Source organism: Mus musculus, chromosome 4 (assembly GCF_000001635.26).
Source record: "Mus musculus strain C57BL/6J chromosome 4, GRCm38.p6 C57BL/6J".
Taxonomy (NCBI): Eukaryota; Metazoa; Chordata; class Mammalia; order Rodentia; family Muridae; genus Mus; species Mus musculus.
The window spans coordinates 3,231,172-3,258,873 of NC_000070.6; the positions used below are offsets into that span (position 1 = coordinate 3,231,172).

Consider the following 27,702-nt stretch of genomic DNA (forward strand, 5'->3'; position numbering starts at 1 on the left):
TGGACTGCTCACTCGCGCGCTCGCTTCCAGCCACCCGATGATGGAGCGGCCGCCGTGCGCCCTGCTGCTGGGTGCAGCCGGACTCCTGCCCCTGCCCCTGCCCCTGCCCCTGCCCCTGCCCCTGCCCCTGCCCCTGCCCCTGCCCCTGCCCCTGCCCCTGCCCCTGCCCCTGCCCCTCTCATCTTCGGAAGCCGCGGGGAGAAGGCCATCACCCAGGTCAGCAAGGGCACCTGCGAGCAAGGTGGGCACCACTGCCTTCCCCGCCCACTCCTCCCTCCTCCCCCGCCCACTCCTCCCTCCCCGCCGCCGCAGAGCATCCCTGGAGACCTGCGGGAGGGAGGAGTTGATGGCTAACCCGGTGTCCTGAACCTCCCTGGTTCTCTTGGGATGGTTTTATTTGGAGTTGCCTGTGTGCGCCAAGAAAGTGAGAAATCGCAGTAACGGGTGTAAATATAGAAAAGATTTTCCGAGACTCCGAGGCACAGTTTACCCAACTAGCCTTCAGGGCAAGTTTCAAAAGCCTCCACACTCTTAAAAACCTTTCTGATCATTCTTTCTTTCTTTCTTTTGAGTGTGTACAGAGAGATGGGTAGACAGGGTTAGCAGAAAAATGCAAAGGAAAGATTTTCAGAAAGTCGGTTTAGTAACAAGATAATTCTTTAAGTTGAAGTTCATATTAATATTCAAGTTCTGGCGTTTCCAATTCTCAAGCGGTAACCTAGCTAGAGCATTATACTTAGGGTTAAGAGAAACACCATCGCTTTGATGTTGTGAACCGTCTGGCCATGTTGTTTTTCTTCTCGGGCCTTGGTTATGTTTTTTTCATAATTTGTCCACAGGATGCAAGGTTCCACTGGAATGGCTTTGACATTGTGTTTGTCTATTGTATCCCATACTAATCCAAACTTGCACAAATGAAGTTGGAAAAAAATAAAGTCTGAGGTTGGGAGGAAAAAAGAAATCAGAAAGTAACTCCTAGTGCCTGAAATAACATTTTCCATGAGCAGTCCTTTCGAGGGAAAGTTAGAGCCCTGCTCTGGCAGCTGCTGCCTTGGCCTCAGCCAAGGTAGGAGGGGAGGGGAGGAACGTCAGCTGTTGCTTCTTGAACACAGTTCAGGCTTTCTCCAGACTTTCCAAGGAACAGTTCTTTCTTTACAGCTTTTCCCAGAAATCCGTATGCAAATAGGCTGTGTGCATTCGCTTCAAAGTTCGCCACTGAAAGCCTTACGTGGTGTATTTCTTAATTATAGAAAATGATAGTTTTTGTTATGACACTTCATAAATGTACTTTTATTATATTTAGCCTCATCATTATCCTCTCCACTCCTCTTGCCAGGCTACTTCTTCCTCCCAAGTTGTGCCCCTCCATTCTCCTGTCTTTTTTTTTTGAAAGTGTAGAGTTTTATCAGTTTCTCTCTTACTACTTCCTTCTCTTGACACTCACCCAGTGTGATGAAGAAATAAGAAGACAGGGCTGGTGAGATGGCTCAGTGGGTAAGAGCACTGACTGCTCTTCTGAAGATCCTGAGTTCAATTCCCAGCAACCACAACCATCTGTAACAGGATCTGATGCCCTCTTCTTGTGTGTCTAAAGACAGCTACAGTGTACTTACATATAAATAAATATATCTTTGAAAGAAAGAAAGAAAGAAAGAAAGAAAGAAAGAAAGAAAGAAAGAAAGAAAGAAGAAGGAACCGGTCCAGTCTGCCTCGTTGCCAGGGACACCCAGCTCTTTGGTCCCTCTCTAGGCTGCAATCCACTCTAAGGGTACAGCCTGGCTTCCTCTTTATGCTCAAGAAGATGGAGATAAATAGCATCTAAAACTGGAAACCTTGACATAAGTCAGTCTGTCATCTCTCCGTCGCACCCTGTCACACATGGGGGCCAGCTTCTAAGGCTCTGGTAGGAGGGTGCCAGGAAGAGCAGGAGGGGCTAGGAGCGGGCAGAGAGCCTCCAGAATACCTTTCCAAAGCAGAGAAGAGTGGGTGATCATGTACTCGTTTGGGGTCCTAGGGACAATCTAACAGCGATAAAAGCTAAATAGACAGTATTGCTTCTTTATGTACCATTTAGCACTGGGTCTTTGTACAGAGTACTACTTGTATAATATTAAAAAAATACCTCTTCAACTTGAAGAAATCCCACTAAAATCAGGGACTAGACAAGGCTGCCTTCTCTTTTCTATCTATTCAACATAGTACTTGAAGTGCTAGCTATAGCAGTTAGACAACAAAAAAGGTCAAAGGAATACAAATTGGAAATGAAGAAGTCAAAATATCACTATTTGTAGATGATATGATAGTTTACTTAAGTGACCCTAGAAACTCCACCAGATAACTCCTACATCTGATAAACAACTTCAGCAAAGTGGCTGGATATAAAATTAACTCAAACAAATCAGCAGCCTTCCTATACTCAAAGGATAAACAGGCTGAGAAAAAAATTAGGGAAATGACACCCTTCACAATAGTCACAAATAATATAAAATATCTTGTCGTGACTCTAACCAAACAAGTGAAAGATCTGTATGACAAGAATTTTAAGTGTCTGAAGAAAGAAATATGCTGCAGATCCTCTGGGCCCCTGTGTCTGCATGGAACGGGTTCTCTCGAGCAGATGGGCAAAATGTAGGAATTGACAAACAGATGCACACAAGAGAGGTGTTGAATCTGAATGTAATCTCTGATCGAGCATTAGACTATTATATAATACAGCGAATTATCAGGAGCTACAAATCACAATAAGACAAGGTACACTGAAATTTACCAGATACAAGCGAATGAAGTTTGCAGAAACTAGATAGATGTTTACAATAGAGATTAGCAGCCCTGCCTAGGATTAGCCTAGTGCCAGGCAAGAGTTTCACACTTTAGTGTTAAAAGCACCAGGGGGTTTTAACTCTTGACAGGCCTCAAGAATAATGTAGTGTCATGGACCCCTAAATTCCTAGGCCTTGTAAAATCTTACCTTGTCTGGAAATTCCCCATTTATCAGGATAGTATATCAACTTGCTCTTGGCATGGAATGTAGCCTGTAGTAAAGATTTCTGTCTCAGTGAGATTCCCAGGCTCTTTCTGCGACAACTGAGTTAATGGCTCTGATTTATTGTAGTGCTTAATTAGTTACTGAATAGGTTAAACTCCTTGCTGTAATCTGGGATCTTGGAACACTGGGAGAGGCTTTAGCTATGTCAGAATTCAATCTTAAAAGGCACTTATTATAGGGTAATGCTTAATAGAGGGCACGTGGATCCATACACTAGACTAACTGCGGGAGTGGAAAATTAATTTTATGGGTTAGGGGGATCGCCAGACTCCAGGAGGGAGTTTCTTTGAAACTGTTTTCCTCACGGCCAGCTTCCAAACTTCTGCTTGTGAAACTGGCCTAACTGGAGAACATGGCTTTCGCCAGGCTCCAGGAGGGAGCTTTCGTGAAACTCTTTTTCCTCATGAGAATGCTTCCAAACTTTCGCCTGTCAGGCTGACTGGACTGGAGAGCATGGCAGAAATAGAAGAAGGTTGGAAAGATCTCCTATGCTTGTGGACTGGCAGGATTAATATAGTAAAAATTGCTATCGTGCCAAAAGCAATCTACAGATCAATGCAATCTCCATCAAAATTTCAATTCAATTCTTCATAGAGTTAGAAAGAGCAATTCTCAAATTCACATGGAATAATAAAAAAACCTAGGATAGTGAAAACTATTCTCAAAAATAAAAGAACTTCTATGGGAATAACCATGCCTGACCTCAAGCTGTACTACAGAGCAATAGTGATAAAAACTGCATGGTATTGGTACAGAGACAGGCAGGTAGATCAATGGAATAGAATTGAAGATCCAGAAATGAACCCACACACCTATGGTCACTTGATCTTTGACAAAGGAGCTAAAATCACCCACTGGAAAAAAGACTGCATTTTCAACAAAAGGTACTGGTTCAACTGGCAGTCATTATGTAGAAGAATGCAAATTGATCCATTCTTATTTCCCTGTACAAAGTTCAAGACCAAGTGGATCAAGGACCTCCACATATAACCAGATACACTAAATCTAATAGAAAAGAAAGTGGGAAAAAGTCTCAAACACATGGACACGGGGAGAAGTTCCTGAATAGAATACCAATCGCTCACGCTCTAAGATCAACAATCAACAAATGGGACCTCATAAAATTGCAGAAGTTCTGTAAGGCAAAGGACACTGTCAATAGGACAAAACAACAAGCAACAGATTGGAGGAACGATCTTTACCAATGTCACATCTGATAGATGTGATCCAATATATACAAAGAACTGAAGAAGGTAGACTCCAGAGAACCCAATAATCCTATTAAAAATGGGGAACAGAGCTAAACAAAGAATTCTCAACTGAGGAAACTTGAATGGCTGAAAAGCACCTAAGAAACATCCTTAGTCATCAGGGAAATGCAAACCAAAATAACCCTGAGATTCCACCTCACACCAGCCAGAATAGCCAAGATCAAAAACTCAGGTAACAGCAGATGCTGGTGAGGATGTGGAGAAAGAAAAACACTTCTCCATTGCTGCTGGGATTGCAAGCTGGTACAACCCCTCTGGAAATCAGTCTGGAGTTCCTCAGAAAATTGGACATAGTACTACCTGAGGACCCAGCTATACCACTCCTGGGCATATGCCCAGAAGATGCTCCAACATGTAATAAGGACATATGCTCCACTATGTTCATAGCAGCCATATTTATAACATCCAGAAGCTAGAAACAACCCAGATATCCCTCAACAGAGGAATGGATACATAAAACATGGTACATTTACACAATGGAATTCTACTCAGTTATTAAAAACAACGACTTCATGAACTTCACAGGCAAATGGATGGACCTTCAAAATATCATCCTGAGTGAAGCAACTCAGTCACAAAAGAACACACATGGTATGGACTCACTGAAAAGTGGATATTAGCCCAAAATTCGGAATACCCAGGATTCAATTCACAGACCATATGAAGCCTAAGAAAAAGGAAGACCAAAATATGGATGCTTCAGTGCTTCTTAGAAGGGTGAACAAAATACTCGCAGAAGAAAATATAGAGACAAAGTGTTGAGCAGAGATTGAAGGAAAGGCCATCCAGAGACTCTCCCACCTGAGGATCCACCCCATATACAGCCACCAAACCCTGATAATATTGTGGATGCCTGGAAGTGCTTGCTGATGGAAGCCTGATATGGCTGTCCCCTAAGAGGCTCTGCCAGAGCCTCACAAATACAGAGGCAGGTGCTTGCAGCCAACCATTAATTGGACTGAGCACAGGAGCCCCAGATGGAGGAGTTGGAGAAGGGACTGAAGGAGCTGAGAGGGTTTGCAGTCTCATGGAGTGAGCAACAGTGTCAACAGGCCAGACCACCACCCCCAGAGCTCCCCAGGACTGGACCACCAACCAAAGAATACACATGAAGGGACTCATGGTGCTGGCCCCATATGTGGCAAGGGTAGCCTTGTTGAACATCAGTGGGAGGAGAGGCCTTTGGGCATGAGGGTGTTCTACGCTCCAGTGTAGGCCAGGGAGGGAAGAGAGAAGTGGGTGTGTGGGTGGGGGAAGCATCCTCATAGAGTCAGGGGAATGGGGGGATGGTATAGGGGGTTCCTGAGGGGGAGACCTGGAAAGGAGAAAACATTTGAATTGTAAATAAAGAAAATATCCTATAAAAAGAAAATAGAAAGAAAGAAAGAAAGAAAGAAAGAAAGAAAGAAAGAAAGGAAGGAAGGAAGGAAGGAAGGAAGGAAGGAAGGAAGAAAGAAAGAAAGAAAGAAAGAAAGAAAGAAAGAAAGAGAAAGAAAGAAGAAATATCTCTTTAACTCCTTCCTCTCATCCTCCCCCCCTTCCCCCCCCCCCCACCACGCTCAGTGTTCTACTAGAGCTATACACTCTGTCCTCATTTTCCTTTTTAAAATTTGAGACAGGGTCTCACTAAGTTGCTGAGGCAGGCCTTGAACTTGTGATCTTCCTGCCTCAACCTCCCCAGTAGCTAGAATTACAGAGTTTAGCCACTTGCCTAGCTTCATTTCTCATTTTTAAATAGGGATGTCTTTTGTTGAGTTTAGAGTTATTCATATATTTAAGACAGACTGTAAGAGACAGAATTTGCAAATTGTTTTTCCAATCTGTATTATCTTTAAAAAAGAAAACTTTTTAAAGATTTAATGTGTACAAGTGTTTTGCCAGCACTATTAGCAAGTGTGGCCTTGTTGGAGGAAATGTGTCACTCGGGACAGGCTCTGAGGTTTAAGATGCTCAAAGCCAGGCCTAGTGTGGCACTCATTTCCTCTGGCCTGCTGATCCAGATATAGAACTCTTAGCTTTTCCCCCAGCATCATGTCTGTCTGCATACCACCATGCTTCCTGCCATGATGATAATGGATTAAACCTCTGAATTGTAAGCCATACCCAATGAAATGTTTTCCTTTATAAGAGTTGCCGTAGTCATGGTGTGTGTTCACGATAAAAGAAACCCTAAGACAGAAGAATGGAAAGAAGGAAGGAAGGAAAGAAGGAAGGAAATTACAAGACTAACGCATTCCTTCCTTCAATAGCATTTTGAATCTAAAACTAGTAGTCATTTCTATAAAAAAATTTCTATAACATTTCAGTATCTAACACTAAGATTTTATTTTAAGCCTCTTTGCAATGTCTTGTATTTTGAAATATTATAGGAATACATGTCAATTTGAAATAAACCATTTCGATTATCACCCATATAAAAATTAGAATATTGTATGTTGTGCCTGATGGCATGTGCCTTTAGTCCCATCATTCAAGAGGAAAATAAGGCACACAGATCTCTGTGAATTCTGAGCTACATAGCAAATTTCAGGCCAGCCAGGGCTGAAGAGTGAGGCCCTGTGTCAGAAAAACCAAACACGCACATTTCATAATATACCACCTGTTTCTCTTTATGGGAAGTGTAGTTATTGTGGGGTTTTTTCCTGTTTTCCTGAAAAAAAAAAAGTTGACTCTCAACCACTAAATTGTTTTATGGCACGTTTTATTGTAAAAAGCCAGTATTAAAGTGTAGTCCTGGAGCGCTAGCACCCCAGAAGCAGAAACAGGAAGATCACAGCAAGTTCAAAGCCAATCCCAACAAGTCTCAAGTCAGCCAGAGTTACATAGAAACAAACAAGAGTCTCTAATGTTATAACAGGGTGTTTTTCTATGGCCTAAGAATTATCAAGTTGAATAAAATGTAGTTAGAATGTTTAGAGTGGCAGGAGCCCACTCAATGGGAAGATATATAACTTTGCAACCAAAATACTAACACAAACTAAGTGGTACTTGGGAGATTGCTGGGAGATCCCCTAGAGTTAGAGCTGCTGGCTGCTGCAGCAGAGAGTGAAATCACACAAGATGATTGGATAGTAACAGAGCCTGCTGGAGAAACACACCAAGCCAGAGAAAATGGTTCACTCCGAGTACCTTAGGTGCAAACTGAGTGGGCAGCCCTAAGGCTTCCGGGTATGCGCTGAACGTGAGTGCTGGGAACTGGAGCTGGGTTCAACTGGAAGTGGGTAAGCTTTGCTGGATTCCCTGAGGAGAAGGCTGAGGGGATGCATGCCTGTTGGCGCAGTAACCAAGCTGATGGTTTTCCATTTCTTGCTGAAGGCTGGATGTCTGTTTCAGCTCCTTTTATCTAGGGATAATCATTTATGAACCAACACAGCTTTGATGTAACGACAGTTCTCTGTTTACAGTAATTCCATTATGAAATATACACATTTCAGGGCTGCAGAGTGGTTCAAGGGTTAAGAACCCTGGCTGCTCTTCCAGAGGATCCATGTTCAATTCCCAGCACTCACATGGCAGCTCAGAGCTGTCTATATCTGCAGTTCCAGAAGATCTGACACCCTCACACAGACAAAACATCATTGCATATGAAATAAAAATAAACAAGTTTTTAAAGAAAAAAAACTCAGCAAAGTGGTCATGGTTCACTACTTTAATCCCAGCACTCAGGAGAAAGAGTCTGGCAGATCTCTGAGTTAGAGGCCAGCCTGGTCTACATAACTGTTCCAGAACATCCAGGGCTACATAAAGACACCCTGTCTCAAAAAAAAAAAAAAAAAATCAAATCCTCTAAAATACACATTTCAGAAAAAAAAATAGGCTATGGGTATCCTTTGTAGATTGCTATTTTCACTGTTTCATTTTAGACCCTGTATGATCAGTGGCTTTCCGTAGATGGTATATGTATGGGGTAGGCTGGGAAGACCATAAAGTTAAAAACCAGGTAGAAATCTCTTTCCAGTATTCCCTGTCTCCATCAAAGAAAGACTTCAGAGACCAGATAAAGTACAGAATTTGGGTGAAGATTGTTATAGGACAAAGGTTCCCACCCCAAGGGTGGATCAGGTTTCTTTTTGGTGGGGGACTGTGTTTTAAGCTAGGGCTTCTCCATGGATCATTGGCTGTCTTGGAACTTTTCTGTAGACAAGGCTGGCTTTGAATGAATAGAGACCTGCTTCTGTCTCCCAAGTATTGGGATTAAAAGTTTGCAACTCCCTCTGCCCTGCCTGTTTCAGGTTTCCTGAAGGACTTGCATCTTGGGATTTTGGGAAGCTCAACTTATGGGAAAATGTTAATGGGGAAAATTGTGAGTTAAGTGAGGAAAGATGGGAAATCCAGGGATGGATTTGGGATTTTCCAGAATAGGGTTTAGTTCCCTTTTCTACACTGATGGGGTCAGGATGCTGATGTGCCATGGTGTCAGGTGCAAATTTGATGGAACTGCAAATTGTAAAGGCAAAGAATATGCACATAGAATTTTAATAAAGCAGAGAAGGATTGACAGACACCTTGGTCAGCCTTGCTGGTCCCAGCAAGTCCGAGTGGTCGAACTGTAATATGCTAACTACACCAGCCTCTGGTCTAACTGTAATATACTAAATACACCAGCCTCTGGTCTAACTGTAATATGCTAACTACACGAGCCTCTGATCTACCTGTAATATACTAAATACATCAGCCTCTGTTCTAACTGTAATATGCTAACTACACCAGCCTCTGGTCTAACTGTAATATACTAAATATATCAGCCTCTGTTCTAACTGTAATATGCTAACTACACCAGCCTCTGGTCTAACTGTAATATACTAAATACATCAGCCTCTGGTCTAACTGTAATATACTAAATATATCATCCTCTGTTCTAACTGTAATATGCTAACTACACCAGCCTCTTATCTAACTGTAATATACTAAATACATCAGCCTCTGGTCTATCTATAATATACTAACTATCCCAGGCTCCGTTCTAACTATAATATGCTAACTACCACAGCTTCTGGTCCAACAATAATATGCTAACTACCACAGCCTCTGATCTAACTATAAAATGCTAACTACACCAACCTTTTGTCTAACTATAGTATAATAACTGCACCAACCTCTGATCTAACTGTGATATGCTAACTACATCAACCTCTGGTCTAACTGTAATATAGTAACTTCACAAGCCTCTGGTCGACTTACAGTTCACTCATGTCAGTTTGGTATTTTGATTTCAATAAACATACAGTAACGTCGTTCCAAATGTCAGATAGTGACATAAACTCTCAGAAGGCTGAGCTGAGTATGCACATTCCTTGTAGACAAAGTAAGTCTGGTGCCGGAGTGTATCGGTTTCAGGCTATTACTGCTTGGGAGTTAGAGTGTACAAACCTTGAACCCAGATCTGACTTGGATGTTGAGAGGGGAAAGAGTTTTCAAAGCAGGCAGATTTTAAATCAGGACAAATCTCAAGGAAAGCTGCTGCATAATGGTTTTGACAGGCTCCTCTGATATCCTAGTGTGCTAGCTGCAGTAAACATAGCATTTAAGGCATGTTTGCATCAGCGAGATCTGCTGCAGACCTTGCTTTATTCCCAAGGAGCCCATACAGTGTGAATGGCATATCCTCAGGGGGAGCACTGCAGAGAGTATTGATCTGTGTGAGCAAGCAGAAGATTGTACTCACTTTTCTGTATTTGAAAGCATGTTTGTGTCCTAATCAGGGAGCAGAGATCATATTTTGGCAAAGTTGTTTGACCAAGCACAAGACAGATAATAAAAAGTCATTTGCAGAGTCGTTTTTGTAATAGTTGTTCCTCATTGAAAAGGAATAGATATCTACAGTAGAACATTTTCATGACATGGAATAAAACTGCACAAAAATGTACAGTTAAGGGTGAATACTGCTGAGCCATCTCCTCTGAGCCTGTTTCATATTTTTTAATTTATTTGTGTTTTTAATGTTTCTGGTGTTTTCTCGCTCTATGTGTTTATGCACAGAATCCAGAAGAGCGCATCAGATCCTCATTGGCTGGGGTTAAGACAGTTGTGAGTGAGCACGTAGGTGCTGGGAACTGAACCAGGATTCTCCGGAAGAGCAGCAACCCTTAACTGCTAGGCCATCTCTGCAGCCTGGGTTTTGTTTTTTTGTTTTGTTGTTTTGTCCTGGGTGCTGTGATTAGAGGCAGAGGCCACCATGTCCTGCTTTAAAATAAGCTCTTTTTCAAGACATGTAATTGTTCCCTCTTTGAGGTTTCATCTTGCTTTTTGCTTCTAAAGATTTATTTGTTTTTATCTCATATGTGTGGCCTGAGTTTGTTTGTTTGCCTTGTGCATTGAACCTGTAGCTCACTGACTGACTAGGTTGTATGACCATAACTCTGCTTCCCAGTCCTGGGACTCCACTCAGTGCTGCCATGTCTGGCTTCTCAAAGAGATTCCAAGCTTCTTCGAGCATGCCAATCATAACTGTAACATCATGTCTTCTCTTGCAGGCCCACTTTGCTCTTCCAAAGACTGCATTGCCTTTACTGAAGGCTAGCTACATCGATGGCACACCACATGAACATGATGAGTCGTCCTGTGAAGGAACCAAGCCATCTGCAATACAACCGCTGTTTGGAAACTTCATCTTCTTACTGAGCTTGGCTGTCTGCTACATGCTCCCTGTGGAGTGGAACATCCGCAGACATTTTAAAGGAACAGCTTTGTGTCCCACCAAAGGCACCCATCCCTGGGTCTCTTAAGCTGCCAGGCGTCAGTGCTGTTTTGCACAGACGATGCTATTAATAGCATTGCAGTCTTTGGTTTCAATGTAGAGGCTCTCAGGGACTTACCCTGGGAATAGAGACATCAGCAGATTTCCAGATGTTTCTTGGTTATTGGAATACCCTGACAGATTTTTAGCTGTCATGTCCTTCAGTCCAGCAATCCAGATGTTCTTTCTCTGCCATTTGTCATGGGGTATAGCCAGGATCTTAACTACTAGACACCTCTAGTATTCTAATAGAGTGTTAATGGCATTGGCAACACAGGGTATGAGAAATAACCTCAATTTAAGTTATTTTGTGGCATCAGAACACAGTGCCATTTATGCTTTCTGTAAAAATATCCTTTGTATCTTCCAGCTTCTGGCACTACTGACTTTGGATCTGTGGGCAGTATTTGGATCAAGAGCAGTACTGTTACAGATTGAAAACTCAGGGAGACGCACACACATGTTAGTTTCAGACTTCTGTGTTCCTGAGGATTGCTTTAACTTGTGATCTCCCTGGCCCTGCCTCCCCAGGGCTGGATTTGTAGAAATGCACAACCATGCCTGGTTCATGTGTGCTGAGGACCAATCCCAGGGTTCTATGCATGCTGGGTAAGCATGTTACCTCTAGGCTATATCCCCGGGTCCCTTAGCTCAGCATTTTCAAGTGCATTCTTTAAAAATGGTTTAAAAATGGGAGGGAGGTGTTAGAGAGTTGGCTCTACAGTTAAGATCACTCGTGGCTCTTGCACAGGACCCAGGTTTGGTTCCCAGAATCTGGGGACCAGATGGCAGCTACCCATAATTCCAGTTCCACGGGATCCGCGCCCTCTTCTGTCTTCTGAGGGTAGCAGTCATCCAAGTGGTACACAGACATACATGCAGCCAAAACACTTCTACACAGAAAATAAATCTACAGATGGTTTTAAGTGTTTGATAGCACATATCTGTGTATAGGTTGACAATCTTTGCTTTGTTCTGGTTTTGTTTATATTTTCCCATGCTTATAGACTATTTACATATTACTCATCAATTGTGTATTTTTGTTCATTGTCTCAGGGAAGGGAAGGTCTTAGCATTTTACTGAGTTTTATTAGATCTCCATCCTAACTGTATGACAATAGAGATTTTTTAGTCACAGTTGGTATGAATTTTGATATTGTTTGCATTTTAATTGCATGCCTTTTGGGGTTTTTGGAGTTATTGTTTTTTAATTTTCAAGACAGGGTCTTCCTGTGTAGCTCTTGCTGCCCTGAAACTCACTCTGTACAACAGGCTGGCCTCAAAGTCTGACTTGCCTACATCTGCTGGGACTAAAGGTGTTTGCCACCACTCCTGGCTTAGTGCTTGTCTTTAGATACACATCAATTTTAAATTTCTAAGCAGCACCAAATATACCACTCTCTCTTCTTTGTAATTTCTGATCCATTTTTCTGCTTTAGACGCTCCTTTTTTATTATTAGATATTCTCTTTATATACATTTCAAATGCTATCTCGAAAGTTTCCTATACCCTCCCTCCGCCCTGATCCCTACCCACCCACTCCCACTTCTTGGCCCTGGCATTCCCAGGTACTGGGGTATATAAAGTTTGTAATATTAAGGGACCTCTTTTCCCAGTGATGGCTGACTAGGCCATCTTCTGCTATATATGCAGCTAGAGATACAAGCTCTGGGGGTACTGGTTAGTTCATATTGTTGCTCCACCTATAGGCTTGCAGACCCTTTAGCTCCTTGGGTGCTTTCTCTAGCTTCTCCATTGGGGGCCCTGTCTTCCATCTTATACATGATTGTGAGCATCCACTTCTGTATTTGACAGGCACTGGCATAGCCTCATACGAGACAGCTATAACAGGGTCCCTTCAGCAAAATCTTTCTGGCATATGCAATAGTATCTGGGTTTGGTGGCTGATTATGGGATGGATCCCTGGGTGGGGTATTCTCTGGATAATCCATCCTTCCGTCTTAGCTCCAAACTTTGTAACTTCTTTCATGGGTATTTTGTTCCCTATTCTAAGGAGGAATGAAGTATCCACCCATTGGTCTTCCCTATTCTTGATTTTCTTGTGTTTTGCAAATTGTATCTTGGGTGCTCTATGTTTCTGGGCTAATATCCACTTATCAATGAGTGCATATCTAATGACTTCTTTTGTGATTGGGTTACCTCACTAAGGATGATATCCTCCAGATACATCCATTTGTCTAAAAATTTCATAAATCCATTGTTTTTAATAGCTGAGTAGTACTCCATTGTGTAGATGTACCACATTTTCTGTATCCATTCTTCTGTTGAGGGACATCTGGGTTCTTTCCAGCTTCTGGCTATTATAAATAAGGCTGCTGTGAACATAGTGGAGCATGTGCTCTTATTACCAGTTGGAACTTCTTGTGAGTATATGCCCAGGAGAGGTATTGCTGGATCCTCCGGTAGTACTATGTCCAATTTTCTGAGGAACCTCCAGACTGATTTCCAGAGTGGTTGTAAAAGCTTGCAATCCCACCAGCAGTGGAGGAGTGTTCCTCTTTCTCCACATCCTCGCCAGCATCTGCTGTAACCTGAATTTTTGATCTTAGCCATTCTGACTGGTGTGAGGTGGAATCTCAGGGTTGTTTTGATTTGCATTTCCCTGATGATTAAAGATGTTGAACATTTTTTCAGATTCTTCTCAGCCATTCGGTATTCCTCAGTTGAGAATTCTTTGTTTACCTCTGAACCCCATTTTTAATGGGGTTATTTGTATTTCTGGAGTCCAGCTTCTTGAGCTCTTTGTATATATTGGATATTAGTCCTCTATCAGATTTAAGATTGGTAAAAATCCTTTCCCAATCTGTTGGTGGCCTTTTTTGTCTTATTGACTGTGTCTTTTGCCTTACAGAAGCTTTGCAATTTTATGAGGTCCCATTTGTCAATTCTCAATCTTACAGCACAAGCCATTGCTGTTCTCTTTAGGAATTTTTCCCCTGTGCCCATATTTGGAGGCTTTCCCCTACTTTCTCCTCTATTAATTTCAGTGTCTCTGGTCTTATGTGGAGGTCTTTAATCCAGTTAAACTTGAGCTTTGTACAAGGAGATAAGAATGGATCAATTCGCATTCCTCTACATGATAACCACCAGTTGTGCCAGCACCATTTGTTGAAAATGCTGTCTTTTTTCCACTGGAATGTTTTTTGCTCCTTTGTTAAAGATCAAGTGACCATAGCTGTGTGGATTCATTTCTGGGTCTTCAATTCTATTCCATTGATCTACCTGTCTGTTACTGTACCAGTACTATGCAGTTTTTTATCACAATTGCTCTGTAGTACAGCTTAATGTCAGGCATGGTGATTCCACCAGAGGTTCTTTTATTGTTGAAAATAGTTTTTGCTATTCTAGGTTTTTTATTTTTCCAGATTAATTTGTAAATTGCCCTTTCTATTTCAGTGAAGAATTGGGTTGGAATTTTGATGGGGATTGCATTGAATCTGTAGATTGCTTTTGGCAGGATAGCCATTTTTACTATATTAATCCTGCCGATCTATGAGCATGGGAGATCTTTCCATCTTCTGAGATCTTCTTTAATTTCTTTTTTCAGAGACTTGATGTTCTTATCATACAGATCTTTCATTTCAGTTAAAGTCACACCAAGGTATTTTATATTATTTGTGATTATTGTGAAGGATGTTGTTTCCCTAATTTCTTTCTCAGTCCTTTTATCCTTTGTGTAGAGAAAGGCCATTGATTTATTTGAGTTAATTTTATATACAGGTACTGCACTGAAGCTGTTTATCAGGTTTAGGAGTTCCCTGGTGGAATTTTTGGGGTCACTTATATATACTATCATATTATCTGAAGATAGTGATATTTTGACTTCTTCCTTTCCAATTTGTGTCCCCTTGATATCCTTTTGTTGTCGAATTGCTCTGGCTAGAACTTCAAGTACTACATTAGATAGGTAGGGAGAAAGTGAGCATCCTTGTCTAGTCCCTGACTTTAGTGGGATTGCTTCAAGTTTCTCTCCATTTAGTTTGATGTTGGCTACTGGTTTGCTGTAGATTCCTTTTATTATGTTTATGTATGGGCCTTGAATTCCTGATCTTTCCAAAACTTTTATCATGAAGGGGTGTTGGATTTTGTCAAATGCTTTCTCTGAATATCTATGCTCCAAATACAAGGGCAGCCACATTTATTAAAGAAACTTTAGTAAAGCTCAAAGCACACATTGCACCTCACACAATAATAGTGGGAGACTTCAACACCCCACTCTTACCAATGGACAGATCCTGGAAACAGTAACTAAACAGAGACACAGGGACACTAACAGAAGTTATGAAACAAATGGATCTAATTGATATCTACAGAACATTTTATCCTAAAACAAAAGGGTATACCTTCTTCTCAACGCCACATGGTACCGCCTCCAAAATTGACCATATAATTGGTCACAAAACAGGACTCAACAGATACAAAAATATTGAAATTATCCCATGCATCCTATCTGATCATCACGGACTGAGGCTGATCTTCAATAACAACATAAATAATAGAAAGCCAACATTCACGTGGAAACTGAACAACACTCTTCTCAATGATTCCTTGGTCAAGGATGAAATGAAGCTTTAGACGCTCTTGTGTTTTGTCTTTGTAATTTTCTCGTTTTTAGCTCAGAACTCTCTGCAATGTTTGCTGTTTTGTGTAGACACACATTTATTCTGGTTGTTTCTTCATAATTCACTGGTTTCTAAATAAATTAAGATGATCAGCCTTTTTTAATTATAATTCATTTTTATTGTATGAGCATTGGTTTGTGTTTTGCCTGCATGTATGTCTTTGTGAGGGTGTCAGATCTCCTGGGACTAGAGGTACAGAGAGCTGTGACATGTGGGTGCTGGGAATTTAACCAATGTCCTCTGGAAAAGCAGTCACTGTTCTTAATTGCTGAGCCATCTCTCTAGAGACTGCCCCGCCCCCATTTGTAGCCTTACTTCGTTTAGTTATTAAGTGCTTATATATTAGATGGTATGTCTATTGATATATTGTATTTTTTTTCTTGATAAAACTTTAGTTTGTAGTTTTTATTAATTATCAGTTTGACAATGAAAAACTTCTTTCAATATGTATGCATTACCGTTTCAAACTCCGTTTTTCCTTCCTTTTGCAGGTGCTGATGACTGAACACTTAGACTCACACATCATATGTGGGTAAGCTCTCCCATCTACCACCTAGCTTCAGGTTTGTCAGCCATCTCTCCACATACACATTAAGCATTTGAAAATAGACACTGCTGATATTGGATGATGTCAAGGTTCAGAAGACCTTCCAGAGGATTTCGAGGATCTTCTGTCCTCAAGGAATCGATTACAGATTTCTACTTGCAGAAAAGGCAAGAATGGCTGATTAGGAAAAAAGATAATCCCAAGGGAGGAGTTGGGCAGGAGGAAAGAGATAAGATGGAAAACCACTCTGCCATAAAGGACCTGGGCTCTTCCAGTTCATGGCCACCCATCATGGCTCCTCTTAATGGGGCCCTGGGTGTAACTTGGTTCCTTACACTTACTGGCAAGTTCTTGGCCAACTGAGCCATTCCCCCAACTCTGTGTTGTCTCTTCTATACATCCTCAAGCTGCTATAGACAAAAGAGAATTGAGAGGTTTTCTTGCCCTAAATCTGGTCCAAAGTATGAAGATACTCTTTCCTTTTCCAGTGTGTATATCAGTCTGTGGTAGGGGTCAGGAGTAGACCTGCCTGACTTCCCATTTACAGTAATGCAGAGTAGTCTCAAAGACAAGTGGCCCCTTGTATATCAATACGTTTCTCCATTGGTCCTACTTTACAGCTCAGCTGGACACAGCTCAAGTGAGCTGCACATATATTCTCCCTCTACAACCCACTATAAAGGAGTGGATGCTCTCTGGAACATTCTAACCCCACTGCAGAGGCTCAGAACAGAGTAACAATCACTGGTGTGGACAATGTATCTAAGGCTTAAGCTGGTGAGTAACACCCTCAACACCTGCTTCTCAGGTCACCTCACAAACCAGGTTTCATTACTATGCCATAAAAGAAACAGGAGACACCAGATCTTGTGAAATGTTTAAATAACTTTAAACTTTATTAAGTAAAAATTGCATAAACACAACCATAAGGTAATGAATAGAAAAATTAAATACAAACAATCACTTGAAATTAGATTATTACATAACTGGTGGTTTCAATCCTAAATACTAAATACCCAATTTTCCACAGTGAGAATATTAATCTAATGAGAAAAAAATTCAATTTTGTCTTAACATATGCCAAAACTCTTTAAGAAAAAAAATTTTAATTAATTGGAACTTAAAAAAAAAAAAAACAATTCAATACAGCAATAGATGGGGTTTGTATTCAATGAGACCTGAGATAGAAATGGACTTTTGCCATTATAGTTACTTCAAATCAATTTCCAAAACTAAGGCAGGTCTGGGACAGGATGAGTCTTTAAATGACCATGGTGATTTTCGTACTGGTCCTGGAGTCCAGTCAGTAGTTTGGCTGCAGTTCTACATCCTGTAGAGGCCCAGCAGAGTACGGTGGTGCAGAATAGCACCGGTCTGTGGAACTCATTTTCATTTCTCATATTATTTTCAAGCTTTTAAAAAATATGAAAACATAACAAAAAAAACCCCACCACACCACTATTCCCTGCTTCAATTTAACAGCATACAACTCTGTCATTAGAGACGCTAGTGAAGGGCTTCTGCCTCTTCCTGCTGATGTCCCTCCTGATCTTCAACAGGAAATGGCACCGTGATGAGCATTCCTTTCAGAAATAGTTCAAAAAAGAACTATAGGATTGGAATTTGACAATGGGCAAGGTTTGCAAATGAAGAAAAGCAAACAGTCAGTGGGTTAGAGCCAGGCAGACAAAACCAAACAAAAGCACACACACACACACACACACACACACACACACACACACACAGACAGACAAAAATATAACAAACAAACAGAAAAAAAACAACAAAATCAAAACCACAAACAAAGAACAAACAACAAAATAAAAAGCACAAACAAAATACAAAACTGAAAACACAAAAATCCAGTGTTTGTACTGTCCTGCCCCAACCTTCTTGAGATCAAGGCCTAAATTATTTATTTAAGGTCTCTCTCACCTGACATGGTGGCACATGCCTTTAATCCCAGCACCTGGGAGGCAGAGGCAGGCAGATCTCTGAGTTTGAGGCCAGCCTGATCAACAGAGTGAGTGAGTTCCAGGACAGCCAAAGCTACACAGAGAAACCCTGTCTCAGAAAAACAAACAAACAAATGAACAAACAAAACCAACAAACAAACCGAAAAAAAAAATGATCTCTGTCTACTTACTGTATGAGCCTATTTCCATGCTCTTTTTTTATATAATTCTCAAGGCCTAAATTTCTACATCTGAGATAGGCCCCTATCCCCTGCCTTCAGTCTAATTTTTTAAGATCTAATGCCTCAATATTTTGATATCTATAATTAAATTCCCTTCTGCTTACTGTATAAGCCTATTCTTTTTGTTGTTGTTGTTGTTGTTTTGTTTTTTGTTTTTGTTTTTCAAAACAGGGTTTCTCTGTATAGCCCTGGCTGTCCTGGAACTCATTCTGTAGACCAGGCTGGCCTCGAACTCAGAGATCCGCCTGCCTCTGCCTCCCGAGTGCTGGGATTAAAGGCATGTGTGCGCCACCACCACCCGGCAAGCCTATTCTTAAGCTTCTAATCTGTCATGCCAGGAATCCCAGAATTCATGTGGAGCCCACTTTTAAAAAACAAATTGAGTATATTCTAGGAGGACCTTTTCAAATCTTCTAAAGCATTTTTTCACTCAATCTCTCTTCTGTGGAGCTTAATATTTCTGTATACTTAAATGATTACCATTATATTCCCTTCTGTCCCTAAAAACAATTAAACCAAATTTCCTTATCTCTCTCTTTTCTCTGCTTTTTGGAGGCCAGCAGCCTTTTACTGTCTGCCTCTGCCTTTCTCCAAGTAGCCTATCTTTGCACAGCAAGGACTCCCAGCGCCTGTGAGCAGCTCTTTCTAATCAGTCCAAACCCCAGGAAGAGTTCCCGACAAAAATTTGTATTCCCTTCTATCTTTAAGAACAACTAAACCAAACTTTAGGATACTATTCGTTGATTACCTGCTTGTAAGAAGCAGGCAGCTTTAGCTTTAACCTGGCTCTGCCTCAGGGCAGCCATCCTCACTCGTTTCACAGCAGGGGATCCCAGCACCTGTGAGCTGAGCCTGCCCCTGTGTTCCTTTGTTTAAGTTTCCCCTTAAACTGGAGCCACCAAGGGACTCACTTCACTCCTCTTGCTGAGAAACCAATTTTCCCTCTGCCTAGACTTATATCACTGTGTGTACCTGATCAATCCAGGAATTCCTAAATTAATAGTGGATTCTTGCCTTCCGAGACTGCTGTGTATTTTTGTTTTTATTTTTTAATTTTCATACCATGTATTTTGATCAGGTTTTCCCCTTCCCCACTGTCTCCCAACATGGAGTCCTGATGAGACTGGCATATACTTGAGAGGATGAGGGGTCCTTTAGTGGCTAACTCTAGGCATGAGATCTAGGCTAAATCACAGCAACTCTGTTCAAGGTTCAGGAAACCTCAGAAAAAGACAGGCTGGAATTGCAGTACCAATTTATAGTGAAGCCTGAAAGTTGGGGATGGGATCAGAAGTCTGAGACCATGCTACATACTCAAGTCTGTTGTCTATGGGTGATGGAGCAGCAGATTCATACCCCAGTGCAGGTGAACAGAACTTAGACTTCTGTGCAAGCTTCTCCACTCTTTCTGTATCCACTCCATCCAAAGATGCTGCCTGTGAAGTAGGCACCATCCCACTCCTTCCTGAGCCATGTTCCAGTTGTTTCTGGAAATTCCCTCACAAGTGTATTTCAAACTACTTAAAGTGACAAACAGATTTAACCATCACAGGGGGGTACTGTCCCAGAAGTGTCTTCTAAGGTAACAGATTTGACTAGCTGGGGTTTAAGCAGAGGACAGGATTTCTTTCTATTTAGAAAACAAGAGAATGGGGTTAAAATTAGAAAAAAATAGAGGAGAGGTTGTGTGCAGATTATATGTAGTTATGTCTGTTTGAACAACTCAGCTTTCATCCTACTCTGAACCACTGCACTCAGCCAGCCTTATTATCAGATACAAAGAGCCTGTGATAAAAATGTAACATATGTACACAGTTTAGTCACACTATCACAGCACAGTGGATTTAGAAGAAGCTTATCATGCCAAACAGCAGTTCTCATGGAGGCAACACATATGTAGGGACTTGTTTTATGTCACATGCACTCATGGATTCACACTGCTGTGCTCCCTTGGAAAAAAGCCAAAAAACTCTATAGCTTTATTCTTTGGACTCTGGCAGGGGCATAATTTGGTTTCCACATGTACAGAGGCTTAACAAGTAGTTATTTCAGAAGTTCTGAAGAACCACAACTAATAAATTAATGAATTATCTGATGATTATAAAATAATAAAAAATATAAAACTACAGATGTGCTAGCTATTGGATAACTTCAGGGAAGAGTTTAGACAAAACAGACATTATAAGACTTGGTCGTTATTGATTACAAAAAAGAAAGGAAAGTCTGAAAATTGGATATTTAACCTCCTACTTACCTCAAATGGAAGCGAATGCAAATCAGAGCACAGGATGAAGATGCCTATGATGTTGTGACCTGCATGTCCAACAGCTTTGTGAAATCTGGAGCACAAGCTCCAGGCCAGAATACAAACCCCAAGAGAATGCTTCGACCTCCCTAATGATGACTCAGGGTGTTTCCCAAAATACACAACAAGGGCTTCAACATACTGGCAGGTGGGAAAGAGAAAAGTGAATTCATGAAGCAGAGGGTCCAGTGCCCAATGCCTCCTAATTTGCTGTGTGACACACATCTGATCTTTCTGAACTTGCATTTACAAAGTAAACAAAAGATCACTGTGCATTGGCAGTTCCCAAAGGTAGGCTCCCTGGAGAGTGGCCACTACCCACTCCACATGCAGCAGTACTGGAATGACTCAGGCTTACCTTCTGTTCAGTGGTTAACATCCTGCACACAGAAACAGTGCATTTCTATTCTTGGATCTATATACTGATTCTATTTTAGTCTTGCATGTGTTTGCTTTCAATGGGGGTCACATAACTAAGGCTGGCCTTGTATTTACTATGCATCTGAGGATGTCTTTGAACTTCTGAACCTCCTGATGCTAACTTCCAAAGATATGAACCAGCATGCCAAATTTTTGCAATTCAAGAGTTTAAACTTGTTAGGCAAACACTCAACTATAGAACTATGTATCCAGAGCCTCACAGGTGACAGGAAAATGGAGATACCTAAAATGATGGATTTGATTCTTTAGTCTTGGAGATGTCAGCAGTCATCATCATTGTGGGACGCCTGACTTGCCAGCAAGAAAGACGCCACAGCAGGATCCTTCTGCAACACGTTTATTGGGAGAGCATTGACTGCGTAGGCAAAAGACCCCGAGCCCCAGAACTGGTGCTGTTTATATAGGCCTAGGAGTGACGTGTCCACACCTGATTGGTTGTGCCCTCAGCACCTCATTCACGTGCCTTGGACCAGGCAGTGACTCAGCAAAAAACTCTATGGTACATGCACACATTGGTTGTTTACCCATATTCATGGGCGTCGGCTTATTGAAACTAGCGCCATTTTGTAATGGCGTTTGTGGCTTCCCACATCTCTTGTAATGGCGTTTGCAGCTTCCCACATCTCCCCCTTTTTATTTTAATAAAATGATGCTGGACTAGGCCTATGCAATTATGTCCATCCGCCACGGCTCCTGTTTTAGGTCATTCCTCTGTGTCACAGCCTTACCCGTCATAGGGTAACCCTATAGCCACCGGGCCCCGTGTCTTAGGTTGGTCTGTGCATGAGGAAAGTTGCCCATCTCTGGATACTGCGATGCTGTGTGACAGTAACTGCTAAATGACCTAGGGTGAACTCTACAAAAGAGGCCAGCCAATATTTAAAGAATGAATTAGCGGAGAAATCATGATCACCCTACCGCGTGCAATGAAGAAACCTCAGCAATGTGCAAGGGCTGATCAATAATCATTGAGTCTCTCTCATCCCAGTGCAATGGATCCATAAATCCGTCAGGTGCAAGAGCAGAGAACTCAAGTGCCGACTAATTCTTGAGCATAGATAACCAAACTTTAGGGGAGGCACCGTTTTCAATGGTTAAAAGTGCCTGAGTTATAATTACCTTGTCATGTTTTTGTTGAGTTCTGAATTTGCAAGCCAACCAAAGCATGAACACCAGTCCACAGCATATGGCAGCACAAAACAAAATCACTCCCACCCATTCCTTAAAGTAAGAAAATGCAGAGGTAAGCCAAGAGGTGAAATCTGCTAGGGTCACTGGTTCCACTCTGATTTCATTAAGGTTCAGGATCTGTATCTGCAGCTTCATCTGCAACCTTTCCAGCTCCTGTGACCAGTTCCCAGATAATTCGATAAATCTGTACTTTTAATGAAAGAATTGTTAATATACCTAACGGGAGTAATGCACACATGTGGAGTTGATGCCACACAACTCATTTGTATGACATCCATCATCTGTTCCATGTTATGTTGTAAAATATCTACTCTTTGATTCACTAACATTAGTCCTGAGGCAATATGAGAATCCACTCTTTGCAGGGTAAGGAATGCCTCAGACGTTTTTTCTGTTATCTCACTTATGGTGTCTGCAGTATTAACTTGATTGGCCATAGCAATTCCTGCGGTAACTGCTGACACCGCGGACAGCATAATGGCAGTAACAAAGGCAACTGTGATTCCAAAATCTCTCTTTTGCCGAACAAGACTCATGATTGGGAACTTCTCTGGATCTGCCTCAACAGGCTCACGGACAAAGATTGGTAAATGTACCATTAAGGCTAAGAGATTAGTTCCATTCCAGCACTGCGTCAAAAAACAAGTGACATTTGTACAATCTAACCATTCTGTATTATTTTGAAATTCAGCCAATATAAAGAAAAATGGAGGATTTATACAGACTTCTAATGGAGAAGTAGTCATATTTCTGATAACTCTATTAGATGTCATATTATCTAAATGATAATATTGATAAGTGTGGCAGAAACATTCAATATCTCATGAAAGGTTCCAGTCAGCAATGCAAAGGCTGACAAACTGGTACCAGCACCTGCCTCATTACTTAGAATCCATTGGTAATATGGCCAAATATTTTCTTTTCCTGTAGCAACTCCTTTATCATTCATTACAGCAAAATCCAATGGTGGTGACAAAACAAAACCCTTTGCTATTTCTTTCTGAGGAAAAACATTTGATTGACAAGGTGAAAAATCTATAGGAAATGCAAGGTCCGGATGGCACCAAGGCACGCTGCGTATAGCAGTAGCATTGCCAATAGGCCATTGTGATCTTTTGGGAATAGTCACATTTCCCTTTATCTTAATAGTGGTGATGTTTATAGGTGAATTATTTCCAACATCACTTGAGCCTGATTGCGCTCCTTGACCAACTTGCGTTAAAGCATTAAATAACACTCCAGAGCTCACTTTATTTTGGTAAATGGGATCTGCCCAATTAGAGATAATCTTTTTCTTTAAAAATATACAGGGTGTAAAAGGTTTATCCACATTATTCACAAAGCATAGTGTATAATTTCAATGAAAACTTGTACTATTATACACCTGTGGCTCTTGAGGAATTTGTCGTGCACAAGGCGCATCCAAAAAACATTGAGTTGCAAAAAACAAAAGCATGGTAGAAGAATTGGAATGTACTGGTAAAGGTACTGGCCATGATCAAACTAAGGCCCACAAAGGTATACTTATCCCGGTCTCAATCATCAGGAGTAAGAATAACAGGATCATCTTGGGATTCATCTTGCTCTTTCATGGTCCTTGTCAGTCGCATCGGAACCCAAAGTGGATTATCTTCACCCTGTGGATAAACACAAATAGCTCCCCACAAGCTTTCACTGCTGCCTGATTGATCTGATCATAGACTTGCACTGGGTATCCTAATTGATTGTTTGTCCACATACCCTGACCTGTAAGCATCTCAAAGCTCCATGTTTGTTGCCCTGCAGTAGCATTAGTATGGGCCTGACTCAAACACAGATCATGCAATATAGACTTCTAGTCTAGATACTGTCCCATCGTAAGACATGCCTTTACCACACTCATCCAATCAAAAGGAGTCATGGCATGGTGAGCCAATCTATCAATTTGGGGCTGAGTAAAAGAAGCATTGACTCCATAGGTCCTTACTGACTCTGCTAAATCTTTCACTTGTTTATGCGATATTGGCTCATAATATTGCTGTTGAGCATGATTCTGAAAAACAGGAAAAGCCTGACATATTTTTCGCAACCTTCTAGGAGTGCAAAAAGAGTGGCCATTGCCAATTGTTTTCTTTTCTGTATAAGGCGGAGGCAGTGGGGGAGCTGTTGTACTCCTCCCTACGGGCCCGTATCTCTCCACTTCATACTCTGCATCAGCATCCTCCAAATCTTCCTCCTCCACTCCTGATAGTTTCGAATCTTCTGAGCTAGATAATTCTAATAACTCAAAGTCCTCGAGAGGAGGGTAAATTGACTTAATTTGCTGATCTTCATTTTTTATATTATCTTTTATATCATTATATCTTATATTATCTTTTATATCATTATATTTTATATTTTGTATCTTTATATTTTATATTATTTTTTGTATCTTTATATTTTAGTTTCTTTTCTTTTTCTCTTTTTATATCTCTTATATAACTTATTTTTCTGCGCGCGCCTTCTTTTTCATTTCTCTCTGTTTCTGACATACTTTCCTGTTGCTCCTGTAAAAGTTGCTGCCCTTCCTTAACAACTAGCTCACATTTCTTGTCCTGGATACAAGCCTTAATCAGCTTCCATAACGGCCTTGTTCCTGCTCTCACTTTTCCTTCTGCCTCCTCTCTCACTATATCTCTCCCTAACTTTTCCCAACTAGGTAGCGTCAGCGACCCAGTGGGGGCAAACCAAGGAGCGAGTCTGTCTATTTCCTTTAAGAACCCTCTCACTGTGCTTTCAGAAATCTTTAAACCTCGTTCTTTGAGCAAGGCTTGCACCAGCCCCACTAACAGCGTAGACTGGCCAGTACCCATACTCATCCTAGACTAAAGCGTCCTTGAGGTACTCACTTATCTACATGAGGTTCTTAGCCCCAAGGTCGATCCATGAGTTTATCTACACTGGCATTATGATCTTATGTGTCTGCCGAGCTACTCCCATCAGATACACTCATGTCCAGGTAATTAAGGAAATGGCACAATATCAAGGCAAGAAAGCAAGCAAGCAACACAACCCCAGCGACAATTACCAGATCTACTGCGTAGGAAAGCATACCTCTCAGAGACTTCTATTAATTTCTTTTTACTTACCGGTACCCCTGTTCCCCAGCTGAAGAGTTCTGAATCCATGCAATTGAATCTTTCTCAACAGACTGCTTTGCGGGAACACTTCACTAACCGCTCAATCCCCATGATGCAGTTCTGAATCCTCCCTGTAACAGGGGGTCTTCGCTCGTGCCTGAAGATGTTACGTCCCGGGTTTCAGCACCACTCTGTGGTATGCCTGGCTCACCAGCAAGAAAGACGCCACAGCAGGATCCTTCTGCAACACATTTATTGGGAGAGCATTGACTGTGTAGGTAAAAGACCCCGAGCCCCAGAACTGGTGCTGTTTATATAGGCCTAGGATTGACGTGTCCACACCTGATTGGTTGTGCCCTTAGCACCTCATTCACGTGCCTTGGGTCAGGCAGTGACTCAGCAAAAAACTCTATGGCACATGCGCACATTGGTTGTTTACCGATATTCATGGGCGTCCGCTTATTGAAACTAGCGCCATTTTGTAATGGCGTTTGTGGCTTCCCACATCTCTTGTAATGGCGTTTGCAGCTTCCCACACATCATCATGTGATAAACTGAAGTACAACATCAGGAGAAAATAAGTTCTAACCAGCAACAACAGACTACTGGTATCCCTCAACACATGTGGCAAAACATCTAAGTAGCAGCCTAGGCTTGGAACTGGACAAGGCTGTCTATTGTAGTAGGTCTGTACCAAAACTTGACAAATACATTCAGAGTCAATGAACTATGAGAGACATTAAAAGTTTTAACAGTCCTTCCATATCCCAAGGAGTTCTACATGACTAATATAACAAAGAAAGTGGCTCTCATAAGCCAGCAGAGCCTGCCAGTTTTCTCCTCCCCAAAGCTGCTCTGTGCCCTCACTATAGTGACAGATGATGACACTAACGGCAAGAAATGTACCAGGCCTTGTACTTGAAAATGTTTGAAAAAGCATGTACTCAATTCAATGTTAACTGTCCTTCATTCAGTTAAGAAAGATAAGCCAAATAGTCCTGAGAGGAATGAAATCTATCTGTAAAATGCAGGAAATAGTGGCTACCTGAAGTGTCATTTATTTTTAAATCACATTTTCTGTTGGAAAATAAGAGGTGGGAAACAGCACTTCTGCTCTTACTCACGTCATCCCCAAGTGGAGAGAGCATGAAATTGTCCAGTGGTTATATATGACTGTAATCTCAACATTTGGGGTGGGGGTCTCAGGTAGGAGAATCAAGAGTTCAAGGTCATCTTTGGTTATATAGCCAGTTGTCTGGGATAAAAAAGAACCTGACTCTGCTGTTCATGTCACATCACCAGCTCTGAGAAGTCACAGTCTTGGTCCACTCAACTTGCTGTGAATGGGAATCTCAGACAGATTTCCTGCTACTTTGGGCGAATAGAAAATGAGGAGTTCAGCTAGTCACAAACACATTTAAAGAATAAAAACATTTTCAGAACATCATGAGATTGAGGTAATCATTCCTGATGCTCTTAGTGCCTGGAGCTGCCAAGTGTGGCATCCTGCACCTACAGGAGCCAATTTACATTGTAGGCTTGAAACTTTCAAACAAACAAAATATAAAAAAAAAAACAAACAAAAAAAAACAATTGTTTAAACCAATAGGTCACCTCAGTTGTGAACAGTGTTAAGAATTAATATTATGAAAATACTTTAAACCTAAAAATTTTGAATGTTGCCTTCGGGGGTAGGGTGGTTATGGGAGGGCTCTGGTGTCCGGAATGGAGGTTTGTAACTTTGTGTGGTCAGCGCTGGAGTCAGCCCTGGTGGTCAGGGAGGATTGTGATGAACTTGGAGCTGGTTCTTAGCCCCTCCCCCTGCCCCCCGTCCCCCCCCCCCCCCCCCGCACCTGCCCCCTCCGTGGAAAGAGCTCGGAGGAGTGGAGCGGGGACTGAGACGCCTAGGGACATGGAAGCGCCTGAGCGAGCACAGCCCAGAGTCCCACAGCCTGCTGCCTGTGCAGCCTTCAAGGTAGCTGAGAAGCAGCAACCCTTTCCAGTGCTCACAGGATGATGAGTGGCAGTGGAGGAACGAGACAGTGCTCACATACATGGCCATGGCCGCCGTGGGCATGCTAGGGGCCTCCTATGTCGCGGTGCCCCTTTATAGGTTCTACTGTCAGAATACTGGACTTGGAGGATCAGCAGTGGCCGGGCACTCATCAGACCAGATTGAAAACGGGGTGCCTGTTAAGGATCGATCAGTAAAGTCACCTTTAATGTC

The 27,702-nt window shown here is 41.7% G+C and overlaps 1 long non-coding RNA gene across 2 annotated transcripts; it reads left to right on the forward strand.

The window, feature by feature from the left end:
* Positions 1-10: 10 nt before the first annotated feature.
* Gm46840 (predicted gene, 46840) lies at positions 11-27,702 on the forward strand. Of its 2 annotated transcripts, NR_166062.1 has the most exons (6): positions 11-241; positions 10,791-11,662; positions 16,188-16,228; positions 16,306-16,410; positions 16,864-17,020; positions 21,436-21,848. It is a non-coding gene; the product is annotated as a predicted gene, 46840 (long non-coding RNA). The 2 variants fall into 2 exon arrangements; NR_166063.1 differs by lacking the exon at positions 21,436-21,848 and adding an exon at positions 25,546-27,702 and having other exon boundaries at positions 16,188-16,410.